Source organism: Triplophysa rosa, linkage group LG7, assembly GCF_024868665.1.
Source record: "Triplophysa rosa linkage group LG7, Trosa_1v2, whole genome shotgun sequence".
NCBI lineage: Eukaryota > Metazoa > Chordata > Actinopteri > Cypriniformes > Nemacheilidae > Triplophysa > Triplophysa rosa.
Genome location: NC_079896.1, coordinates 13,542,333 through 13,566,594, shown reverse-complemented (window position 1 = coordinate 13,566,594; position 24,262 = coordinate 13,542,333).

The window sequence follows — 24,262 nt, the reverse complement described above, 5'->3', positions numbered from 1 at the left end:
TTTTGTTTTGTCCTTGTTTTATTATTATTAAAGTCTTGTTTAACCCCTTACCTCCTGTCTCCACTTGGGTCCTCTGTCTCTCACCTCACCCGAGAATCATGACAGAAAGGGTCACACTTCAGTACAGGGTGCAATTCTCGCTATTAACAAACCATTAACTATGACTTTTTCCTCAATAAACTCTTCATTTGTTGCTTATTAATAGTTAGTAAGGTAATTGTTAGGTTTAGGGATTGGGTAGGATTAGGGATGTAGAGTATGGTCATGCAAAATATGTGCTAATAAACAGCCAATATGCCAATAATAGGCATGCTAATAGTTAATAGTGAGAATTGCCCCCTATACTGAAGTGTTACCAAAAGTTTTTGTTGTTATAATTTTGCTATCCTCAATTCCCTTCTTTCTCTCCCCTCTCGGAGACTGATGTCTCCAAAATTCTCCTTTCCACCCGGCCTACTACATGTCCCCTCGACCCGATCCCTTCCCACCTCCTACAGGCTATCTCTCCGTCTCTACTGCCTCAACTCGCACACATCGTAAATACCTCCATCACCACTGGTACTGTCCCCACCTCATTTAAACAAGCCCTGGTAACACCTTTACTCAAGAAACCAACACTCGACCCCTCAGTGATCAGCAACTACAGATCAATCTCACTCCTGCCTTTCCTTTCCAGGGCCCTCGAAAGGGTAGTATTTAACCAACTATCTTCCTATCTCTCACAGCACAACCTTTCTATGTCTAACATTCTACGGAGACCGCTTTCCTGTCTGTCGTTGAAAACCTACGGCAGGCAAGGGCTAAATCCTTGTCATCTGTCCTTATTTTGCTGCTGCATTTGACACTGTGAACCACCAGATCCTCCTGTCCACTCTCTCCAAACTGGGCATCTCTGGAACTGCACTCAACTGGTTCGACTCTTATCTCAAAGGCAGATCCTTTAAGGCAGTGGTCACCAACCTTTTTGAGCCTAAGATCCCCGACGTCAGAATTGTTGAAAGGCAAGATCTACCATTCAAAAAGTTGAAAATAAAAACAGCCCAGATTGAACCTCCTGCTTGAGGCCTTTTATTTAGTCTATAATTGTGGGTCTATTTGAATTACCTGAAATTCTTTGTTCCACTTTTCAGATGCAACTAAGCAAACTCTGTAACATGTAGAGTTGCCACTTTCAGTGTGCCATAATGAGGTGAAAAACACCAATTCAAACACCAGTTCAAGGACTTTAATTCATACATGACAGCTTGACATTAAAACGAGGTTTAGAATAAGTTTAACAAGACCCTAATTATTTAGGTATTTACTGTATAAAGATTTGTTCTTTATGATGCATTTATTTAGTTTACTTTTATTAAGTAAATACATCATATAGATGGAAATGTTATAAATAGGCCCTAATAATAACAACAACGTTAATTATTTATTTTAAATCATTTATCTATTTACTTTTACCCGTCTAATAATGTCTTGGTAATAAGTATCTGTTTCACAAAATAGCTAAAGGTATGGAATGGGCTATCATATTAGGCTAATTGAAAACATAAATAGGGTATCAGCAGGAGATGTCATCTCCCGCATGAGATAGTACTGGTGCAGTTTACCATCACTGACAGACCCGCGGATCATTCACTATTACAACTTTGTGAATAGACCGATGTTGTCTTTCAGACAAACTCAACATTAAAATGCGCCGCTTTCTCACCATATCCCGTTGCTCACACTCGTAAGTTACATTCGCTGAAGACAGAGAGCCGCGACTCCAGATACGCGGACAGTATGAAACCGCGGCGCTTGCTTGCGCATCCAGTGTAAAAGCACAAAAACGCCAACGAACAAGTGACATTTTTATGTCATATGAATAAACTGTTTTTAAGCGTAATGCACCGCAACAGTGCGCGAGTCTCATTTTGCGTTTGATCACTGATCACTGACATTAGAAACACTGAAGAGCGATCACGCGCAGTCGCGCATCACAATGAAATGTGATTAATGATAACGGTCGCATTAAAAACTCACGCAGGCCAGGGAATCATTATTTATACAGCCGTGAAAAGATTAATGCAGAACTTAAAAACATACAACCACTGAATGAAGAGAAACAGAGATGCGCTTGCAAAACTGGACATTGATCAGGCACAATATATTTGTCTCTCCATTTTCCTATTAGCCTACTTTCGGGGATCGACAAGTAACATCTCAAAGATCGACGGGTTGGCGACCACTGCTTTAAGGTATCCTGGAGAGGCAAGACATCCAGATCTCAATATGGTCCAATGGGGTCAAATAATTAAGGCACATGGGTTCTCATACCATTTTTATGCAGATGACACGCAGTTTATTTTTCTTTTCAGCCAGATGACCCCACCATCTCTGCCCGTGTCTCTGCCTTCTGGACATCTCTTCTTTGATGAAAGAGCATCACCTACAACTCAACCTCTCCAAGACAGAACTCCTGGTTATACCGGCCCAGCCATCAATTGAACACCACCTTACTGTTCAGCTCGGATCCTCAACTATAACACCCACCAAGTCTGCGAGGAACCTGAACCTAGAAATTCTCTACTGGCCGGCCTTCCAACAAATGCAGTCAAGCCCTTGCAAATGATCCAGAATACAGCTGCACGTCTAGTTTTCAATCAGCCTAAAATAACCCATGTAATACCCATTCTGATTTCACTTCACTGGCTGCCAGTTGCCGCCCGCATCAAATTCAAATCTCTGACACTGGCCTTCAGAATGATAACGGCAAATTCACCCATATACCTTAACTCAGTGCTCCAGGTCTACATCCCCTCCCGTCATCTTCGGTCTGAAAATGAGCGTTGACTGGTTGTTCCATCACAGCGAGGCACCAAATCGCTTGCAAAAACCTTTACTTATTCTGTTCCCCTTTGGTGGAATGAACTACCAGCCTCCATCCGAACTGCAGCATCCTTCACAAGTAAAAAAAAACAGCTCAAAACTTACCTGTTTTGCATTTATTTGACTAACCAATAACTCTGTATGTTTGTCTGTCTGTCTGTCACACAAAAAAAAAATATACAGTATATAAATATATATATACAGTGAGGGAAATAAGTATTTGATCCCCTGCTGATTTTGTAAGTTTGCCTACTTACAAACAAATGAAGGGTCTATAATTTTTATGGTGGGTTTATTTTAACTGATAGACACAGAATATTAAAAAAAATCAGGGGAAAAAAATGTTATATAAAGGTTATAAATTGATTTGCATTTCAGTCAGTGAAATAAGTATTTGATCCCCAAGCAAAACATAACTTTGTACTTTGTGGAGAAACCCTTGTTGGCAAGCACAGAGGTCAGACATTTCTGATAGTTGGTCACCAGGTTTGCACATGTGTCCGGATACATTTAGTCCACTCCTCTGTCAATCTTTAAGGTTTCTTGGCTGTCGCTCAGCAAATTGGAGTTTTAGCCTCCTTCACAGAGGTTCTATAGGACTAGGGTCTAGAGACTGGCTAGGACATTTAATGTGCTTCTCCTTAAGCCACTATTTGGTTGTCTTGGCAATATGTTTTGCGTCTTTGTCATGTTAAAGGCTCATCCATGACCCATCTTCAGTGACCTAGTTAAGGGGAGGAGGTTCTCGTCCAAGATTTTACGGTACATGGGCCCGTCCCTCAGCCCCTCAATGCGGTGAAGTCATCCTGTATACCTGTAGCAGAGAAAAAGCCCTAAAGCAGAATGTTTCCAACACTGTGCTTCTCTGTAGACATGATGTTCTTGGGCTCATAGTCAGCATTTCTCTCCCTCCAAACACAGGAGTCCATTTTGGTCTCACAGCAGTGCCAGCACTTTCGCCAAAGCCTTTTCTGAATCATTTTTATGTTCATTGTCAAACTTAAGACGAGCCAGGCGGGCCTTCTTGGGCAGGAGGACCTTGCGGGTGCTTCAGGATTTCAGTCTACTGTGGCATAGCGTGTTACCAATGTGTTACCAATGTTTTGCTTGCTAACTGTGTTCCCAACTGTCTTGAAATCATTAACAGGCTTCTTCCGTGTAGTTCTGGGCTGATCTTTAACATTTCTCATGATCATCTTTACCCCATTGGGGAAATATTGCAGGGAGCTCCAGAACAAGGGCATTTGATAGTTATTTTGTATATCTTCTATTTCCAAATAATCACACCAACAGTTGTCTCCTTCTCACCAAGCTTCTGTCTGTAGCCTATTCAAGGTTTGTGCAGGTCTCCAATCTTGTCGCTGACATCCTTTAAAACCTATTTGGTCTGGACCATGGTGTTGGAGAGGTTGAACTGGAAGATACAGATTCTGTTGGCAGGCATCTTTTATATACATAACAAGCTGATTTAGGAGTACTTTCTTAAAGTGACAGGACTAATCTGTGGTCCATATAGGCACATAACCAATCTGTGGAGCCAGAATTCTTGCTAGTTGGTAGGGGATCAAATACTTATTTCACTGACTGAAATGCAAATCAATTTATAACCTTTATATAACATTTTTTTCCCCTGATTTTTTTTAATATTCTGTGTCTATCAGTTAAAATAAACCCACCATAAAAATTATAGACCCTTCATTTGTTTGTAAGTAGGCAAACTTACAAAATCAGCAGGGGATCAAATACTTATTTCCCTCACTGTATATACATTCTTTCCTTTGCTTACTCCAGCTTTAATCATCCTAGTAGCATGGCTTTGTAAACTAACGGTACTGTTTAGCGTGTTAACAACATTTTTATATGCTCTCCTACTTGTAAGTCGCTTTGGATAAAAGCGTCTGCCAAATGAATAAATGTAAATGTAATTTACATTCATGAAAACCTGCATACTATTGCCAGATTGATAATGTAACAGTCAACTCAACTTTATTTAAAAAGCACTTTTTTCAGTAAGATTTTAAAGTTAATGCGTTGCTTAATAGGTAACCAGTGCACTGTTGATATAACACTTATAGTAGTGAATTAAAAGAGTACTATGGGCTTGAGAAACTGACACCATAGTGTCCATTAAACTGTCTTTTCATGAATGTCAACAAAACCAAGGAGCTGGATGTTGACCTCAGAAAGAGGCAGTGACTATACCACAACGAGGAGATTCTGGATCTCCCCAGTGATCCTAAAACCTTCTATATCAGGACAATAGAGAGTACCACATGTACCACAACGTGATAAAGCAACTGCTCAACAGATATATGTGACAAATAGAAATCTTGAACCTTACTGTATATTAATTTAGTGTGCCAGTAGGCGCTTATCCAAAAGGAATGTTGCCAGGGTGAAGCTGATATCCTGTGGCTTACTATGACTGAAAAATGGTTACTGTTGTAGTTACTGTTGTTTTTGTGCTTTGGCAGTAACTGATGACTGATTTTAACATTGTTTTCTATGGAAAATTATGCAAATATTCTATTCCATTCAGTAGGGGCTAACTTTTCTTTGTCTATACAGTGTAAATGTGCATCTAGTTATTATAGATGAAGAATGCTGTAGGGGCTACAGAACTTTTCCCCTATATATAAAATAGCTTAGTTCAAAGGATTCAACGAAAATACTTTGGTAAGAAAGCAGAATTAATGAGATGCTGTGGAACTGATGTATTCTGTGTATTACAATACCCATTTCCCCAATTTATTTTATATTTGTGCATACAAAAGAAAGAAATGGTGAACAATGTGCTTGCAGTAATCATGCTAAATGAAGCAAAAGTGAAATAGAAAACAGACAGAAGCTCACAATCATTAGCATATACACCCTAAAACTAGATGTTTAGAAGATCAGCTTGAATTTAGTGCAGCAGTTTTATAGAAGACTATTTATGTTACTGCTTACTTGCGTTTACAACACCCGCGAGTTCCTGAGACCATCCTGAGAGTTATCACATACCCCAAACTGCAGAGAAATAAAAACAAAGTTATATTATATAAACTTATATACACAGTATACACAACTGTTCAAAAGTTTAGGGTGATTTTGTGTTTGAAAATAGTTTTGTTGAAAAATATAACTGAGCCAACATATTCATCGTTTTTATTACAAAAGATTTTATTACAAAAATCTGATTTAAAATTTTGTTAGTCCATAGCTTTGACAAGTTCATTATGATTCTAAAATGTGGAAATATACGGTACATATTAAAAACACAGTGTGTGTGCTTGAGTGTGTTTGCGTGTATACTGAGGATTTTTTGTGGGTTGGCCTTACCACCATATTTCTGTCTGAAATCGTTGCAGCAGTTTGTCCAGCATCCGCTATTGCAGTTGCATCGATTTTGGAAGACCTCACAAAACAAGAGGTTGAGGCTACACCGAAAACACACATAAAAGCCATCAAAGAAATAAGTTTAGGATATATAAATGTGTATTTCTTTTCTTTGTAGGTGTTATTCATTACAGCGAGGTGGTCTTTCTGCTGGACCTTAGGCCTGTCGCACCTCCCACGGTACCTGTGGTGGACTGTGCATGACAGGGGCGTCCTCTTCCCTGAGGCAGGCCTAAGCCTGACCACATACCGCATGGTTTTGCTGCAGGGTCTTCAGCTGGGGACCACCGCTCATTGACGTTTCGCCCCATAACCCAGAACGTCTCCTGGTGGCGGGGCAGTGAACAGGGATGTCTCCCTGACACCCCCTGCAGCAAAACCTAGTTAGATGTTACTCCCCAAGCCTTTTCTCATCGTTTCAGCCAGAGCCAGTGGCTTGCTTTCTCCGCTTCCTCAGAGAGCTCTTTGGTGGATCTGCTCAGTGTGGCTCCCCGTAGTCCCAGGTCCTTGAGCAGGCATGATGTTGATCTGCCCACAAAGCCTCTGGCTCCCACCTCCACCGGGTACAACCTCACACTCCATCCACTTTCTCTGCACTCCGCGACCAGGTCTGCATACTTCGCCTTCTTTCTCTCGTAGGCAGCTTCCAGTCCCTCCTCCCATGGCACTGTCAGCTCGATCAGTATTGTATTAAAAGAGAGATTTTTACTCAGGCTGGCAGAAGAGAAAGAGTTTGGGGGTGCTTAAGTTGACAAATCCCAGCAAATTCTGTTTGATATAATTAGTGATCCAGCGCTGGTATTGTGACACACGGGTGTACTGTACAGTATATTTTATTATAATATGTTGTTTGTAGATGTTTGTACCTCCACTTGCAATATGTCCCCAGCCTGTGATCCAGCTGCTGGTGCCAGAAGCAAAGACACTGTTTCCGGCTGCCAGACACACAGGTCTAATATAGTTATTAAAGGTGACTGGAGAGGACAGACACAAGAGAGCGATGTCATTGTAATTGCTAGTGTTGCATGCAAAGTGAATGATGCGCCTACTGACAGTTCTAGAGACTTCATGGACAATAACTCCCTGCTGTGTTTTTTGCCCAAGAGTGGGTATGCGGACATTGAATGTAAGCAGATTTTTCCCCCCATGCTTTTAAGTGTTTCTTGCATGACAAATATAAAATGTAACGTACGTTCTTACTTTGAGAAACAGTGTGCTGCTGTCAAAACCCAGACATTGGTGATGAGAGAACATCCACAGAAATGACCCGAGGTGGAGCTGTGCAGACTGACCTGCCATGGCCATGAGCCCTCAAGATGCTTTTACATCACCCACAAACGAAAAAATCCATCTGTGCTAAGAATAAATGTACCAGTGTAGCACACGTGCGATACAGTTTTACACGTGTTTTAGACAGAGCCGCTTGTTTGGGGTACGGTATTTGTCGCGGTGCTTGTTTGTGTGATGTAAATCAATGGTGCACCGCTATTACACATGTTTTTGTGTTTAAAACATGTCTTCTATTGTCTGATGTCTACTTATGACGTTCGCGTGGTTTTTACATTCGAAAACATCAAAATCAATAAGTAATAGGCTATTTTCTACCCTGGTTTTGAGGTCGGCTGGAGAAACGCTCGGTTTTTAAGGGCGGGCCGCATAGAAGACTTGGAAGTAAACGCCCACTGCAATGATTGGATAGCTGCTTGTGTAGTTGACTTAGTTGGAGCCTTCTGTGAATTTGGTTAGACACGTAACGTTACGTAACTTGATTTTACTCAAATTTACGGACTTATTTCCCAGATGTGATGGCAAGGCTTTGCGTATAGTTTGTATAGCCTATAGTTGTATGGTGTTTAGTGATATATGACCGTACATGTCAGCATTTAAGACCTGCGAACCGGACAGAAGATCACCGCGATCGCGGGTCTCAAATGTTATAGTTTTCATGATAAATAAACAAACGGTAGACTCCCGGCCAAAATGACCCAGCACCAGAAATAATATCAAAACAGCCTCCATTATTCAAACGGTGGATAAAACCTTGAAAATGATATATGAGCCCGCCAAATCACAGAGATACCGATTACAATTATTACAAATGACTAGAGGTCCCCAGGTAATACTATCAGGGCATATCATGCGATCTCTAACAAAGCAATAGTGACGCATAGTAAATATGTTTTACTCACATAAGATTGCTGCGCCATTCCTGTCGAATCCAATATTGATGGCACAGCACTGCTTTTTAATTTTAGTCTCTCCGCAAAGACTTGTTCAAGGAATCCGCGTTGAAATGAAGCGAACAAACGCTCAATGTTTTCCCCACGTGAGCTGGAACGTCTTTAAAAATGAACTTCAACCACGCATTCCTACTGTCGGAATCCGAAGGAAGGTTAATGACTCCTTTGAACCAATTCGTTTACACAGAATGTAAGAGATCAGTGAATCGTTCAAAGCTCAGTGAACAACAAGAGAACGTAGGGTGTGAATGAGCATTGCTCATTTAGTTAGACTGGTTAGGCCTACTTATGGGCTAAAAAGTCTTATAAAAATGGCTTATATTAAAATATTAAAATTTTCAACTTTTCTGTTTGATTGAATAAATTTAATGCTTTATATAACTTATTAGTTTTCATTTCATCAATTTTTTTAGAACTTTAATATAACTGTTTTGTTAAGACACTTAAGGGGACGGTAGGCCTACACGAGCGTTGCACCACCTCCGCCTCATTTTGAGCCAGGAAAAACCCTGCAGATGTATTTTTTTCCCATGTTTATCATTTGGGAAATCATTATTATTAGTTTTTTAATTAGTGAGTATCTGCGTTTATTAAGCTTAGTTTTCCCCTGTCACTTTGACTGGGGTGAAAAGTTGTGTGCATTGATGAGGAAGAAAAATAAGGGTTGCAGTTAAGTAAAATGGCTAAATGTAAAAATGGTTAAATAAGTAAAATGGTTCACTAAATCCGCCCTGCCAGGACCTGCCGTTTGCTGAGCCTCGTGTCAATAACAGTTGTCATTTCAGTAACAAGGGCGTTTTCAGGTCTGACACTTACAGGATGTTCGCTTGAATATGATTACCTCTTATATAACAAAAGCTCGGGTTAAAATTGTGGTCCTAGTTCACTGCACCTTTAAGTTCCGGTTGCTTTCCTGCAATTCGCGGTTATGAGCGCCTGGGGAAAGGTGAGTTCTGCTCGAGCTCTTTCTAAAGAGCTTAAAATGTCTATTTTCTATCTAATATCTATTTTTGTGTTAAAAATGCAGTATAATCTTATTGAAAGGTTGTGGAACATGAAGTATGTATTTGTTTCGAGAGTGTTTGTTAACTAAGATCCGTGGCTAAAATGATCCGTTTTGATTGGCAGGTCAATGGCGAAACTGTGAAGAAAGTCCACAGATTTACTCTCTTTTTCATTAATTTTCCCTTTATTAATGCCAAGTGGAGTGAAAAAACAAAGTGAAATAAGACATAATTACACAATATTTAACAAGAAGTATTAAAAATGTTGTTTATTTTCAACAAACGAGCGCTGGATTCAGAGTGCACGTGCGGCATTGTCAAGCTAACATTTGGCCAGTTATTCCCTTTGTGAAGGGAGTTCCAAACGCATACACAAGAGACAGTAATGCGCTACACCAGGGGTGTTCAACGTTTTTCGGGGCAAGGACCCCAGATGAGAGATGCATGGAGCAGGGACCCCCTTATACTAAATGTGTAAACGGAGCTATTTAAATAGAAACAACCCTATTGTCAGAGCAATATTATGTTAAGACATTACATTAGCACTATTGTGTTATTGTTGCAAATAGGTTACTTTTCTGTGTATTATTTTTGTTTTTAATATAGATTGCTTGATTATTTTAAGGGATTTGCAGCATCAAACATTTTTATTTTACTGTGAGATGGACAATTAAACATTTATTTGAACTTCAGTTTTTATTAAGGCTTCAATGAGATGACTGACCTGGTTAATGGCACAAAGACTAGTCTAGTGGAGGTAGAGGTTGTCTCTGGATGCGAAAGAAATTAGTGCAGATTTTATGCATTTTGTTGTAAAATCAGGCCGTTTTAGTAAGTGTCACTCTTTTGTTTTCTTCCGCTTCTCTGTGTGTTGCAGAACACACCGCTATTTAATTCTGTTTTTTTTCTGCAGAGCATCATATCAGACTAAGGAGAGCAACATGATGCAACGAGTCCGCGTTATTTTAGGGGCAACTTGTTTGACGTGCACCATCAGTACTACACGGTGCGCGTTTCATTTATTTTAAACACGTATGCAGGGTTCCCACACTTTCATCAACACCAAATTCAAGGGCTTTTTCAAGCACATTTTGGTCAAATTTAAAACTGTGTTTTTGTGCCGTCTCTGGGCACTTTGGAAAAAGGAAACCATTTTTTATGATTTCTCTCTTCACAAAGGGCCATTTCAGAAGTCTGTTAACAAAGGGTACATGCAGTCACAGACATAAATAGACCCCGCATTAAAGGCTTTGGCCTGTTGCTGTTATGGGTTCAACAATGCTGCCATATTGGAGAGGACAAGACAAACAAAAGGGAGCTTCTTTGAATAAAAAGCACAATAACGTAATGTAAACGTTACATCGTTTTTTTTAATGATTTACAGTCTACGTGGAGTATAAAAATGTCTTGTCTCGAGTTACTTATAGATAGTCAGACTTAGAAAATTGTTCGTTGTTTTGAGGAATTTAGAAAATTCACACTGGTCAATTAGTGATTTGGCTTATTTTTCATAGTAACTGTGGCGACATTCCAATGCAAGTATGTGATACTGTACAGTACAGGCACCTGCTTATGATAGAATAAAGGACTGAAGCGGAGACAAGTATCACACAGAAGCGGTTTCTTTTGCGATGAAAACCGACTGGCTGTACATTATCCTGATTTTAACATGGCTACTTGACTCAAGAGCAAATTATATCATGTATTATGTATTGATTTTAAATATTTTATTAAACCATTTCTAACAAATGCAAACCTACTCAGAGGTGGACAGTAACAAAGTAAAATTTACCTGAGTACTGTACTTAAGTAGACTTTCTGAGTATCTGTACTTTACTTGAGTATTATTTTTTCTAAGTATACTTGTACTTTAACTTCACTACATTTGAAAGACAAATATCATACCTTTTACTCCACTACATTTATAAAACGGTCCAAAAGTAGAAAATGGTTTCTATGCAGCGGGTTTTCCTGTGTGCGCAATTTATCTGGCTTGCGATCTGCCAGGACCTTTTGCTGTTGCCAAGTATTTCAGTTTTTCTAAGCTCGCGGTTTTCTGACAAGCTTTCTGACCATTTGGCAGATTTTTTACGCAAATCTGGCAACTCTGGGATCTTCCCCGCTAAACTAATGTAAACGTAGGACTGCGGTCAAGCCAGCCGCGGTTTGAAAATACACGGTCAAGCCAGCCGCCGTTTAGGTTTAGATGCGCGCTTATTGAGTGGTTTACGGTAAATTACAGGAACACCGCTTGTAAAGCTTTGTTTAAATGTAGATGATCCGCGTCTCTTGTCAATAACATATTTCTTGTTTTACGTTTAGAATATCTCGTTTTTGTCGTAATTTACGCAGGTTTTTTTCTCCGAATGTTTGCATTATGATTGCTGTAACGTTATATTGTGAAACCAATGTCTCTGTCTGTATATTGTGAAAACAATGTCTCTGTCTGTATCTTAAATATGTATTATTTTAATGCCTTCTAGACCTTTGTCCTGCAAACAAAACGGTTTATGCAGTTTGCAATTATGCAATTACAGTACCCATGGATTTGAACAGGTTTAACTACAGTATGTTTTTTGAAAGCATTTTGTTTGAAAAATATTATTCCAATATAATTGACTATACAAACATTATTTCTCATAAGTAAAAAAATATGATGGTGGGTTTAAGTAGGAGCCATACCCCACTATATGCATACAATATGGACTTATTTTACTGTAGCATTTTGGAGAAATACACATTTTTCCACTTCAAATGCCTATAGAAACATTATTTCTAATAAGTAGAAAAAACTGATGGTGGGTTTCTATAGGGGCCATCCCACACTATATGCACACCATATATGGACTTATTTTACTGTAGCATTTTGGAGAAATACACATTTTTCAACTTTGAAAGCCTATAAAAACATTTTTTCTAATAAGTAGAAAAAACTGATGATGGATTTCTGTAGGGGCTATCCCACACTATATGCACACCATATACAGTATGGACTTATTTTACTGTAGCATTTTGGAGAAATACACGTTTCCAGCATTTGAAGTGGAGAAATGTGTATTGTACAGTAAAATAAGTCCATATATAGTGTGCATATAGTGTGTATTTCTCCAAAATGCTTCTATAAATAAACTCCATTTGATTTGAGTTTATTTGTAATAGCTTCTCCATAATCTCCACATTACATCCTTTATGTCCTCCCATGTCTTTAATGATGAGAAGCTGACAGTTCCAGCAAAGGTGATGCTAACACCGAGCGAGTAGAGCCATGTAAAAACAACAAACTCTGGAATAGCCTCCCCGATACTATTCGAGGGTCAGACACACTCTCCCAATTTAAATCTAGATTAAAGACACATCTTTTCAGCCAAGCTTTCACTAACACATAGCTAATGAACAGCAGCTATGCTAATTATTCTGTTTCTGCCCTCGCCTCGGGATGCCCATCCCGAGGTAGGGAGAGATTCCGCCAGGCCCAGATGAACGTCATATGCCCATCCACAACTAGAGATTACGCCAGCTACATCGGAAAATCCTGTGCCATCCTCCTGTGAGAGCCTGCGGACTGACTGACCATCCCAGCTCCATCCAAGGCAATTCCATCACCACCCAAGAAAAAGACAACCATCTGGCTGGCCCAGCTCAGACAATTCCATCCCCAACCGAGAGCAAAGACGGACTACCTGTCACATAAATGCTAAATTTACAATACTTGGTATTTAATGCTAAACTTACATCACATGACGTCAGAGGAGATCTGGCCCTCCCGGCTGAGCCTGGTTTCTCCCGAGGTTTTTTTTTCTCCATTATTCATCATTTGAGTTTGGGTTCCTCGCCACAGCAGAGCAGTGCAGTGTTGGCTTGCTCACCGGGAGACTGCATTTATTTATTTATTTATTTATTTATTCATTTATTTATTAGATATTATTTATTATAATGATCTTGCTTGGTCTATAAACACCATGCACTGTGCTGTGTTTTACCTTTCTGTGTTTTTCTTATTTGCTCCTGTAAAGCTGCTTTGGAACAATGCACATTGTGAAAAGCGCTATATAAATAAAATTGAATTGAATTGAAAAATGTGTATTTCTCCAAAACGCTACAGTAAAATAAGTCCATATATGGTGTGCATATAGTGTGGGATGGCCCCTATAGAAACCCACCATCAGTTTTTTCTACTTATTAGAAATAATGTTTCTATAGGCATTTGAAGTGGAAAAATGTGTATTTCTCCAAAACGCTACAGTAAAATAAATCCATATATGGTGTGCATATAGTGTGGGATGGCCCCTACAGAAACCCACCATCAGTTGTTTCTACTTATTAGAAATAATGTTTCTGTACTCCAGTATATAATATATTCTTATTCTTAAAATATTTTTACAAAACGCAACAAAATGCTTTCAAAAATACTGTAGCCTACCTACTTATTACCTGTTCAAATCCATGGGTACTGTATTAAAACCATGGTTTGCCTATAGTAATCAATACACAAAAAAAACATGGTTACTACACTTCTACCACAAAAATCAAGTGGTCAATTTTCGTAAGACTACAGATAATAGACAAACTATTTAACTGCATAAACCGTTTTATTTGCACGACAAAGGTCTAAAAGGTATTAAAATAATAAATAATTAAAAGTTACAGACAGAGACATTGTTTTCACAATATACAGCATTGATAATGCAAACATTCTTACAAAAAATGCATAAATTACGACAAAAACGAGATATTCTAAACTTAAGACAAGAAATATGTTATTGACGAGACACACGGATCATCTACATTTTAAAAAAAGCTTTAAAAGCGGCATTTCTGGAATATACCGTAAACCACTCAGTATGCGAGCATCAGAATCTAAACGGCAGCTGGCTTGACCGTGTATTTTCAAACCACGGCTGGCTTGACCGCAGTAACGTACGCGCTGCTACGCCGTTGATAGCGCTCTAAAAAGGCAAATAGAACAATAAAAGACGAAAAAGGCACATGTTAAAATGTGGTGTAATCATCTGTGAGTTACGATCAGTCAAAGATCGTTGAAACATTGTCATGAAAATGATCGGCATAACGGCTAAACGGTAAATAAGCATCACATACACCCTGAGCTACACGTGCATGTTAACTTCTGATCTGCTGCTATATCATTAAAAGCGATTTGGAAATTGAATGATGTTTTTACTGAAGTAACTATAGTTGAAGTATTCCTGTTGAAATAAAACAATAGAACCCTGCCCAAAATACAACATAAAATGTAATGGATTTAATGGTTATAATGGGAATTGTACTATGGATACTTGTTTATGTGACGGATTCTATTGGTGGGATGGTAAATCCTATTGGAATAAAACCCCAAACACACTACAAAGAGGAATTTTATTTAAAAATCTCATTCTAATTAAAAAATTCATTGTTTTTTTCAGCAGGGATGGTATTTGCAGTAAAACCACAGTAGCCTTTCCACAAATTGACCATTTTCTAAATATAGGAACCATACTCCAATTAATAATCTTTAGTAAAACCACAGCAACTAAAAATACCATAGTTTCATTATACTAGCTATAGTTTATGTTTGTAGTTAAATTATGGAAATACAAATGGTAATAAATCCAACAAACACATGGCTTCTACACTTTACTATTTACAAGAACCTTACTACTTACTGGTAAATTGCTGCTAAAACTGGTAAAGAGAATATACAAAATAAAAGAACACTGTACAGCCCTGCACAATATGGGTGTTCAGAGGGGCACGACCACAAACTGTGGAATTAATACAGGTATGGAACAACTTGAGGGAGAGTAAACGACAGAATTTTCATTTTTGGGTGCAGTATCCCTTTTATGATTTTCAGTTAAAATAATAAACAATTTTCAGTTGTAAGTGTTTGCTTTTGCAAGAGATGTATTAGACATTTTACATGTTGTATGAATGTTTTGTATCTAGAATTAAGAGAAAATAAGCTTAAAAATGTCCAAAAATTGTGTTTTAGCATTTTTTGTACTAGTCCCTAAAAATGTAAACAAGCATCCCTTTCTCTGACCAGGGGATTGATGTACAAACCTTGTGTACACACACAATGATTATGCAATTTTCCTGCACATAAGGATTTAAATAAAATATAAACCTATAAATTGTGAACACCCTATGGGTACTTGTGTAGATGCATAAGGATGAAATCACTTAGTTTTAAACATTCGGCCCCTGGAGGCTACATTCCACAGTAGTTGCCCAGCAGTACTGCAACACTACAAAGAACAAAATATTTGAGAATATTGAATCTACATGTTACAAGACCATGGCGATACGACTAATGACGATAAGACTTTATGGTTTCTGTCTAAAATAAGGATTTTGTATATAACAAAGCTTAATTTACAGATTTCTGGAATATTTGATTTGAACATTTTCTGCAATGTTCCTTGAATACTTATTTATCACTCTTATTTTTTAATTTATAACTTATTACAACATTTCTTATATTTTCATTGTTTCTTTGCTTATATTGTTTTACGAAAGAAAATATAAGAACTAGGTAAGTTTGTTTAAAACAAAATTGTAAATTTAATTTACAGTAAATTACTGGCAACCTGCTGCAAAACGTTTTACAGTGTAGGTTAATATTTTATTGTAATAAAGAAAAGATAGATGTTTACTTTGATGAAAGGAACAAAAATTCTCTGAAAATGTGTGTTGTTTATTTAGCCTTTGTGTGTTTACAATGTGCAGGATCTCTGTTGCTTTAGGTGATTTTCTAGTGTTATTTAAATGTTATCAGTCTGAACGATAAAGAGCATGCGCTATACTCACCCTGTGCAACCTAACAATGTAATTACATCTCCTACGACAAGAGCTTGAGGCTACACCGTAAACACCTGAAAATCATCAACCATTCTTTTTATTCTTTCACACTCTGATGCTCACCACAATGAAACAAAGGTACTAATGTGATTGGAAAAAACATGTCTGTTATAAATATATTATCCAGAAAATACTGGTTCAGGTACAGAACATATCATTATATAGATTATTGATTAATCACTTAATATTTATGCAATGACATATATTGGAGTTATGGTGTAAGAATAACCAGGTGTAACTGTTGCATTATACTAAAGGAGAGCTAACATTAGGTTCTCTTCTTGATGTTGAGAAAAGTATCTAGTTATAAAACTATCGACAATAACAGTTTCAGCACACATTTTATATAGTAGCCTAGTTACAATCACCGCAAAGCCCTCTGCAGTTTTTCTTGGTTGCTAACAGACTGTAACTGATACAGTTGGCACAATTTTCCAAACCAAATTTTCTCAAAAACAATTTTCTCAAAAAAGGACACATCTCTGAAAACATTTAACACAGTTCATTTGTTTTCAATCACATATACATTTTTTTGTGATTTCTGCAAAACTCCACACAAAAATATCCTCATTTTGCCATGTTCAGAAAACACAAACACACAATATATTGAAGTTACTGAAGTGTCACAATGTAAACTTGAATAACACATTTATCCATCAGTAAACATTCTGTAGCAACACACCAAACAGAATCGCATGATAATATAAATAGGAGCAAATGTGCTTAAGAAATTGCATCCGAGAATCATCATACAGTATAATTACAGTACACCGTAACATAACTTTATATAAGAGACATTTCACTATTCTGTATCACATGCTGTTACTGTCATCCACCTGTTAAAACTCATGTTGTAGTTATTTATCATCCCCCAGTTGGACATTTCTTGGAGGAGTTGGATACGCGTCATTCTTCCCAGAGGATGGTACTCCTCTGGTGGTACTTGGAGACTTCAACATCCACCTTGAAAAACCACAGGCTGCCGACTTCAACCTGACTGCGTCGTTTGACCTCAAGCGAGTCCCTACTTCAGCAACCCATAAGTCTGGTAATCAACTAGATCTTATCCACACATATGTTTTTCCCCTACTTTGTATGTTGCTTTGGATAAAAGCATCTGCTAAATAACTAAATGTAAATGTACACACGATACTGCTCCACTCATCACTCCCAGGTCACCACGCTGCACACGTCGGATCATTTCCTCATCACCCTTGATCTCGACCTATAACTTCTCCAGACACTACACATGCTTCCCCACTGGTCACATACCGACGCAACCTACGAACACTCTCCCACCACCCGGTCCTGTAGATTCATCCTCTACAATATTAGGAAAATTAAACCTTTCCTATCTAAGCATGCTGCAAGTTCTAGTCCAGGCTCTTGTTCTGTCCAGACTGCACTACTGCAATGCGCTACTGGCTGGACTTCCAGCTTGCACAACCAAACCTCTACAGGTGATCCAGAATGCGGCAGCAAGAGTGGTCTTCAATGAACCGAAGAGAGCGCACATCACTCCTCTCTTCATTAAGACATTGGCTGCCTATAGTCGCTCGCATCAAATTCAAGGGTCTGCTCTTGGCCTACAAGACCACCACTGGTTTGGCACCCCCTTATCTTCACTCGCTAATACAGACTTATGTACCCGCCAGATCCCTACGCTCTACAAACGAACGACGTCTTGTGGTGCCATCCCCAAAAGGTAAAAAATCTCTCACGTACCTTCTCTGGATCGGTTCCGCATTTGTGGAATGATCTGCCCGCTGCTACAAGATCAGCAGATTCTGTAGCCATCTTTAAGAATCCTCTGAAAACACATCTCTTCCGTCAGCACCTGACCAATCAGTTCTGACTTCTATCTCTTTTCTACTCTTTCAAAAAAAAAACTTAGCTTTGTATACTGTGGTAGGCTATTGCACTTATGCTTTTTGTTGTCCTAATGTTGTTCCAATTGCTTCCATTGTTTAACTCATTTGTAAGTCGCTTTGGATAAAGTGTCTGCTAAATGACTAAATGTAAATGTATCCAGCAAACAGTAGCACATGTCTGCACTTTCAAATCTGAGATTGTCAAATTTACAAATTTGTTTTTGTAGCCTTTTTTACATGTTCTGTATTTTTGAAGAACCACTTACAGTAAAGAATATCTTGTGTCAGAAGACCAAGAAACTGCTATAGTATACTTTTACGAAACAGGGTCAAAGGTGCAGATGATGCTTTATTTATTTATTTATTTATTTATGTAATTGACAGTATAGTGTTGCATACTCAGTTCATATTGTTCTTTGGTTTTTGAACTTTTCTTGTTTTCTTGTAATCTACTTCATCTATTTTCATCTAGAGTAGTGTAGCCTAATGAAGATATTTTTTCCCTAAAGGTCGTTGCATATCGCTCTATCTGCACTCTTTTATGTTGTATATTGCAATAGACACTGAGCTGTCAATTTTTCTTGAATCCCAATAAGAGGTTTTTGTTACAGTGTTTTGAATTGATCTCAGAAAAGTAATCTGTGTATTTGTAAACTTTTTTATATCATTTGAGACCAAAAGTTTGATTTTGACAGAAGAGAATACGTTTTTGACTAGAATGTTTGATTTTGACCTGGAAGTTTGAGGTTTGTACAAGTTGTTGTATAGTTCTGAGAATGTGTTTATAGTTGTGAGAAAATTGTGAATTGTTTCATTAACTGTGGGTTGGCGATTGAGAAAAACTAAGTTGCTTTGTATATAAAACGTCGCCATCTAGTGACCACAGATATGAAACGCAAGTGACGTTAGTTTTTGCTTCACTATATGTGAATTATTATTCACTAATTATGCAATTCAAAGCGTACACTACCGGTCAAAAGTTTTTGAACACTTACTCACTCACTTATTCATATTTTTTCCACATTTTAGAAAAATAGTAAAATCATCAAAACTGTAGAATAACACAAACACAAATTTTGAGGATTATGTTTCAACTAAAAATAATCTGAACAAAAAACAAAACTATAATTATAATTTAGCATCTTCAATGTATAGTCATCTTTTGCCTACAATTTGCATTAATGTTCTCATTTTCTCAAGCATCTACTTGGGGTTTTACTAGGGATGGGTTGCTCGACACCCCGTGTCGACACACGTATCGAGTTTTCGACACACTAGTGCTTCGAAACAGTGTTCCGGAGCATTGCTTGAAATGAGTCTGTCACGTGACCTGAGGAAACGAAGCTTCGTTACCTCACTGACACGTCATGCAGGGATCAAACTCAAAGCGCGTCGATTGCGCTGTCCCATAGGAATGTTATAATTATTTATTTAATTTATATAATTTTATCATTTTGTATTGCTAATTAAAGTACTATTTAAAACCATGACATGTTAATGTCTGTTGTCAAAAAGTAAATTGCAGGTTTAACACTGTTCCCAAAAAGTATAAAAGTGTTTCTTCAACCACAAACTGGTTTTCTGCTAGTAAACGCCGTCCTCTATTCTCTGCAGTTTACACGTGCAGAAGTGTGTTTGATCTTTAAATGGAGAATGCACGCAAAAGACCCCGTTCTCAAGTGTGGGAACACCTCAGTCTCGACACTGCTAATAAAGTGTCATGTCTGATATGCGAGCAAACTTTGTCTTATTCCAATAATACATCCTTAATGCTTCGTCACCTACGCTCCAAACATCCAAACGCTCTGGGCAACGATACTCAAACAACAGAGCACCAGTCTGCCCCATCTGGGGAGAGGGTAAAATACATATTAATAATAAAGAAATTTCCGTTGGGACAATAAAAACTATCTATTTCCCTCAACAAATGAGCAATAAAGTAATTAAAATGCAAGAAAAGTCACCCGTTTTGAGTTTAGATTTTCATATTCTATTCCATTTTTATTTGTTGTAATAGATTACACTATTTAAGAACACAGAGTACTTTAGTATCCATTAGTTTGGTGGGTTAATCTATTGTATTTAAGGTTTACAGGCTATGTTGGATTTAAGGCCAACACCAACCAAACACTTAAAATTGTGTCCACATTCACACTATATTATTATTTATTATATAGGCCTATATATATATATATATATATATATATATATAGATGAAGATGAAGAGTTTGGTTCCTTGTGTTAGATTGCCGCATTTTTCGAGTTATGGCTTAAACCAACTACAGTTTAATTGATATTAAGTGGAATGCACCATAAAAACATAATTTGTTAAAATTTTGAAAAACAGAAATTTAACAAATCTAATTTTGGGAGTCTTCATATATATTAAATTATTATTCATGTTACTTAAGAACTGGATGTGCTTATTTTTCTTTGTTACTTTGAGTTCTAATTCTATATATTATTAAATTATATATTAAATATACAAATAAAACTTATAATAACATTTCAATGAACAAAATATCTGAGTGACAGTTGTTGTAGGAATTTTTATTGACCACCAGATGGCGAAGTATAGCACTGTGTCAAAAGCGTCGAAGCACCGATACATTTTTTTGAAAACGCCTCATTGATTCAGAAGCTCCATTCGGCACATCCCTAGGTTTTACCCCAAGATGCTTTGTAAACAATATTAAAGCAGTTCCCATCTATTTTGTGCTCTCACTGGCTGCTCTTTTTTCATTATTTAGTCAAAGTCATCCATTTCAAAGTCATTTTTTTAATCAATTAAATTTGATTGGTTTATAATGAAAAAAGTTTATTTTGCACAATTATACTTGCACCAATTGCAGACATTTAAGAATACACCTTCAGATGAAAACCTTTTTAAGACAATGAGAAACATTTAATTCAAATGTTCAAAAACCTTTGACCGTTAGTGTATGTTTGTCAGCTGTGACACGTCATGATTAACCTTTCAAGTTTCCAGATTTTATCAACATATTTAGCAGACCTTTAATATAAAGCGACTTAAACGAAGTGATTCACCCTAGCAGCCTACAAACATGTTGTTGAGCTTGTGAAATACATATATTTTTTAAGTATAAGGTCTTTTTTTTTGGTATCTTTTTTTGTTGTCTTTTAATGACTTTGACAGATTGTTACAATTTTAGACCGTAGGCTGATGCTGCGAGGCCGGGGGAAATAGTTAGGCAACAGAAACTGAGCGTTGAAATTTATTGGTTACAAATGGTAATGAACATTTTTTATTGTATTTGAAGCCTCGCCATGTTTTTCACTTGTCATGACTAATATGTTTTACTTGAAAGGAATGAACAAATTTTAAATGATGATGAAGTAGGTCATACTTTTGTGTTAAACACATTCCTGACCGAAACTGTGCTTAAAGAACTGGCACAATATAAAGAGTAGGCCAACTATAAAATTAAATTCCGTAATATAAGTATTAATATTGATATTATTACTTTGAGGTATTCTCTTATCTGAAATTCAAAGGGTTTATATATTTTTTATGTAATATAACTGCTCCATTGCAGAAGCCATTGTAAAAGATGTATTGTATTAAATTCAATATTATGACCCAGTCTTTCTCATAATGATGTCTTAATGCTCTAGTTACTTATGACACAAAATTTGGACCTATTTCTCAAAAGGGTTAGGCATATTTTGAAACAATGGGAGTTAGAAAATTCCTCCCCCTCCCTAAAATTTCAGGAAAACCAACATTGTTTATTATTATATTCTTTTATTGATTTGTACAACATTTGACCAATATTACATGAAATCATGAACATGAATTTACAATACCTTATAATGAAAAAGAAAAACTAAAGAAAAAAAAGGAGGCGATTTCAACCATTGTCTTCGATGAATGGTAATATTCAAGAGGTTTTGTCCTGGTGAGCAGGCATACTAATGTTTGCCTGTAAACAGCTAGCATTTATATTACAGTTTTTTTTACGGTTCCCATTCACTGAGAGACAGAAGTGCTACCAGCACTTATGAGCCATTTAGTGCCACAAACTTTCTATTGGTCTCCAGTCTTTTGGTGCTCAGACAGAAGAGAGGAGGTAAAGAGCATGTCTCACATTCTTTCTCTTTCTTACGGGTACATCTGTCATCCATCGACTACATTTTAGGATTGACCTGGCTTGAGGTATTGAAGGTAGAGGAACTAGGTTTTCGCATGAGGTACGGTTTGAGTATGTGTGTTTTGCAGAGCACAAAAGATGACATATTACTACCTTTCAAAAAAGAGAAAGAGCGAGGTCATGCTCTGTCATGGTTATGTTAATTTGTGTAAATATTTTTGTGGAGCAGCAAAATCCAACCGAGCAGTCAGAACGAAAGGGGGAGGGGCCTGTGGAGGGGCCAACCAATCCCAGCAGCAACTGAACACTGTCAATCATGGAAGCGACTTAAACAGCTCAGCTTTGTTTGTGAATGAGCATGTATACGAGTTTGTCTGTAAATCTGTGCATGAAAATGTTGAAGAAAGCTACGGATACAAATACTGTACACAAAGATAATAACAGTTAAAAAAACTGTTAAGGCGTCTGTTGTTGTTAAGTGAGATTCATACATGAGGTACTGCGTTGTCCATGTGAGCCACTGCACAGCAATAAATACAAACATGAATCATAAAAAAATACAAATCAAATGTGTCTGTTCCCCAGAGAGGTAGTTTGTTATGGTTACATTTTGGACTCAGAAAAGAGACCAACATCATTTTCATCACTGTCTTCCTCACGTCTCGCCCTATTCGTAATTTAAAATGCAATTCGTGCATTCGTTTACACCAGTGTTTTCCAACCCTGGTCCTCGGGGCACACCTTCCAGAATGTTTTAGTTCTCTCCCTATATGAAACCCCTGATTGATGAGTTGAATCAGGTGTTTTATATAGGGAGCGATCTAAAACATTCTGGAAGGTGTGCCCCGAGGACCAGGGTTGGGAAACACTAGTTTACACGTTACATGCCGTCTTGGTTCGTCTGATATGTGTTTATGCCGAGTGTTGCAGGGATATCATCTTTTAACAGTAAATCAGTACAAAACAAGTCGTGTATGATTACTACATTACTGAAGACTGGAAGATTGAATTGTTTTCCAGTTTAATATTCAATCAACGCCCTCATTCCACAAAGAACTGAGCAGCTTAGTATAGAGAAAAGGCATGAAGACAACAAAATAGACAGTCAAAGAGCGAAAAAAGGTGAAAGTTAGGATATATATCCTACACTGGGCAGAAAGTTAGCATTCAACTTGCTTTCCTATAGTTTGCATATCCACGCATAGATACGTAACCTCTGCCCTGTGCCACCACCTGTACACTAATACCATAATATCAAAACTAGTCTACAAGAAAATATCTTAATCTTTTACATTTTTAAAGTAATACTCAAACCTTCCATATCATTACATTTTAAGTGCCATGACTAAGTTATTTATTAGTAATAAGTGTGTACTGAGGAAATTACTTTCTTCACACCTCACTCCTTCACACACACACCCGCCCACCCACACAATCCATCTCAGACTGGGCCAAATATACAATGCCCGGTCATATATGAATATACTTGGTGTAAAGATAAATGCTATACATCTCGTTCGATTTATAAATGCTCACAACCACTGGCACACGCACCGGACTCGCTCTACTGAGCGAGAGCGGTTTCCAGGTAGTTAAATTCAGCCTACGTGATCAATAAATCATCAACCCGGTTCCAAGATGAATCTCAAAGCTAAAGACAATCTTCATTTTCTATGATTAACTCCCATACCACAGAAAAGTTTTTCTAATGACCCTGAGCCCTGACAGAGAAGTAGATCAGATTCATACAAATTAGAAAATTCAGCCCTCTAATTTGACTCCAGAGGCCTTGACTTCAGTCCCACAAATATCACGTACAGCTATTATACACAGTGAAGTAAAGGACATCGCTCCCTAGAAACACCCCAGACCGAAAAACTAAGCGCACTTTAAATGCATAAGGTAAAGATAAATTACAATTACCAATGAACAGCTAA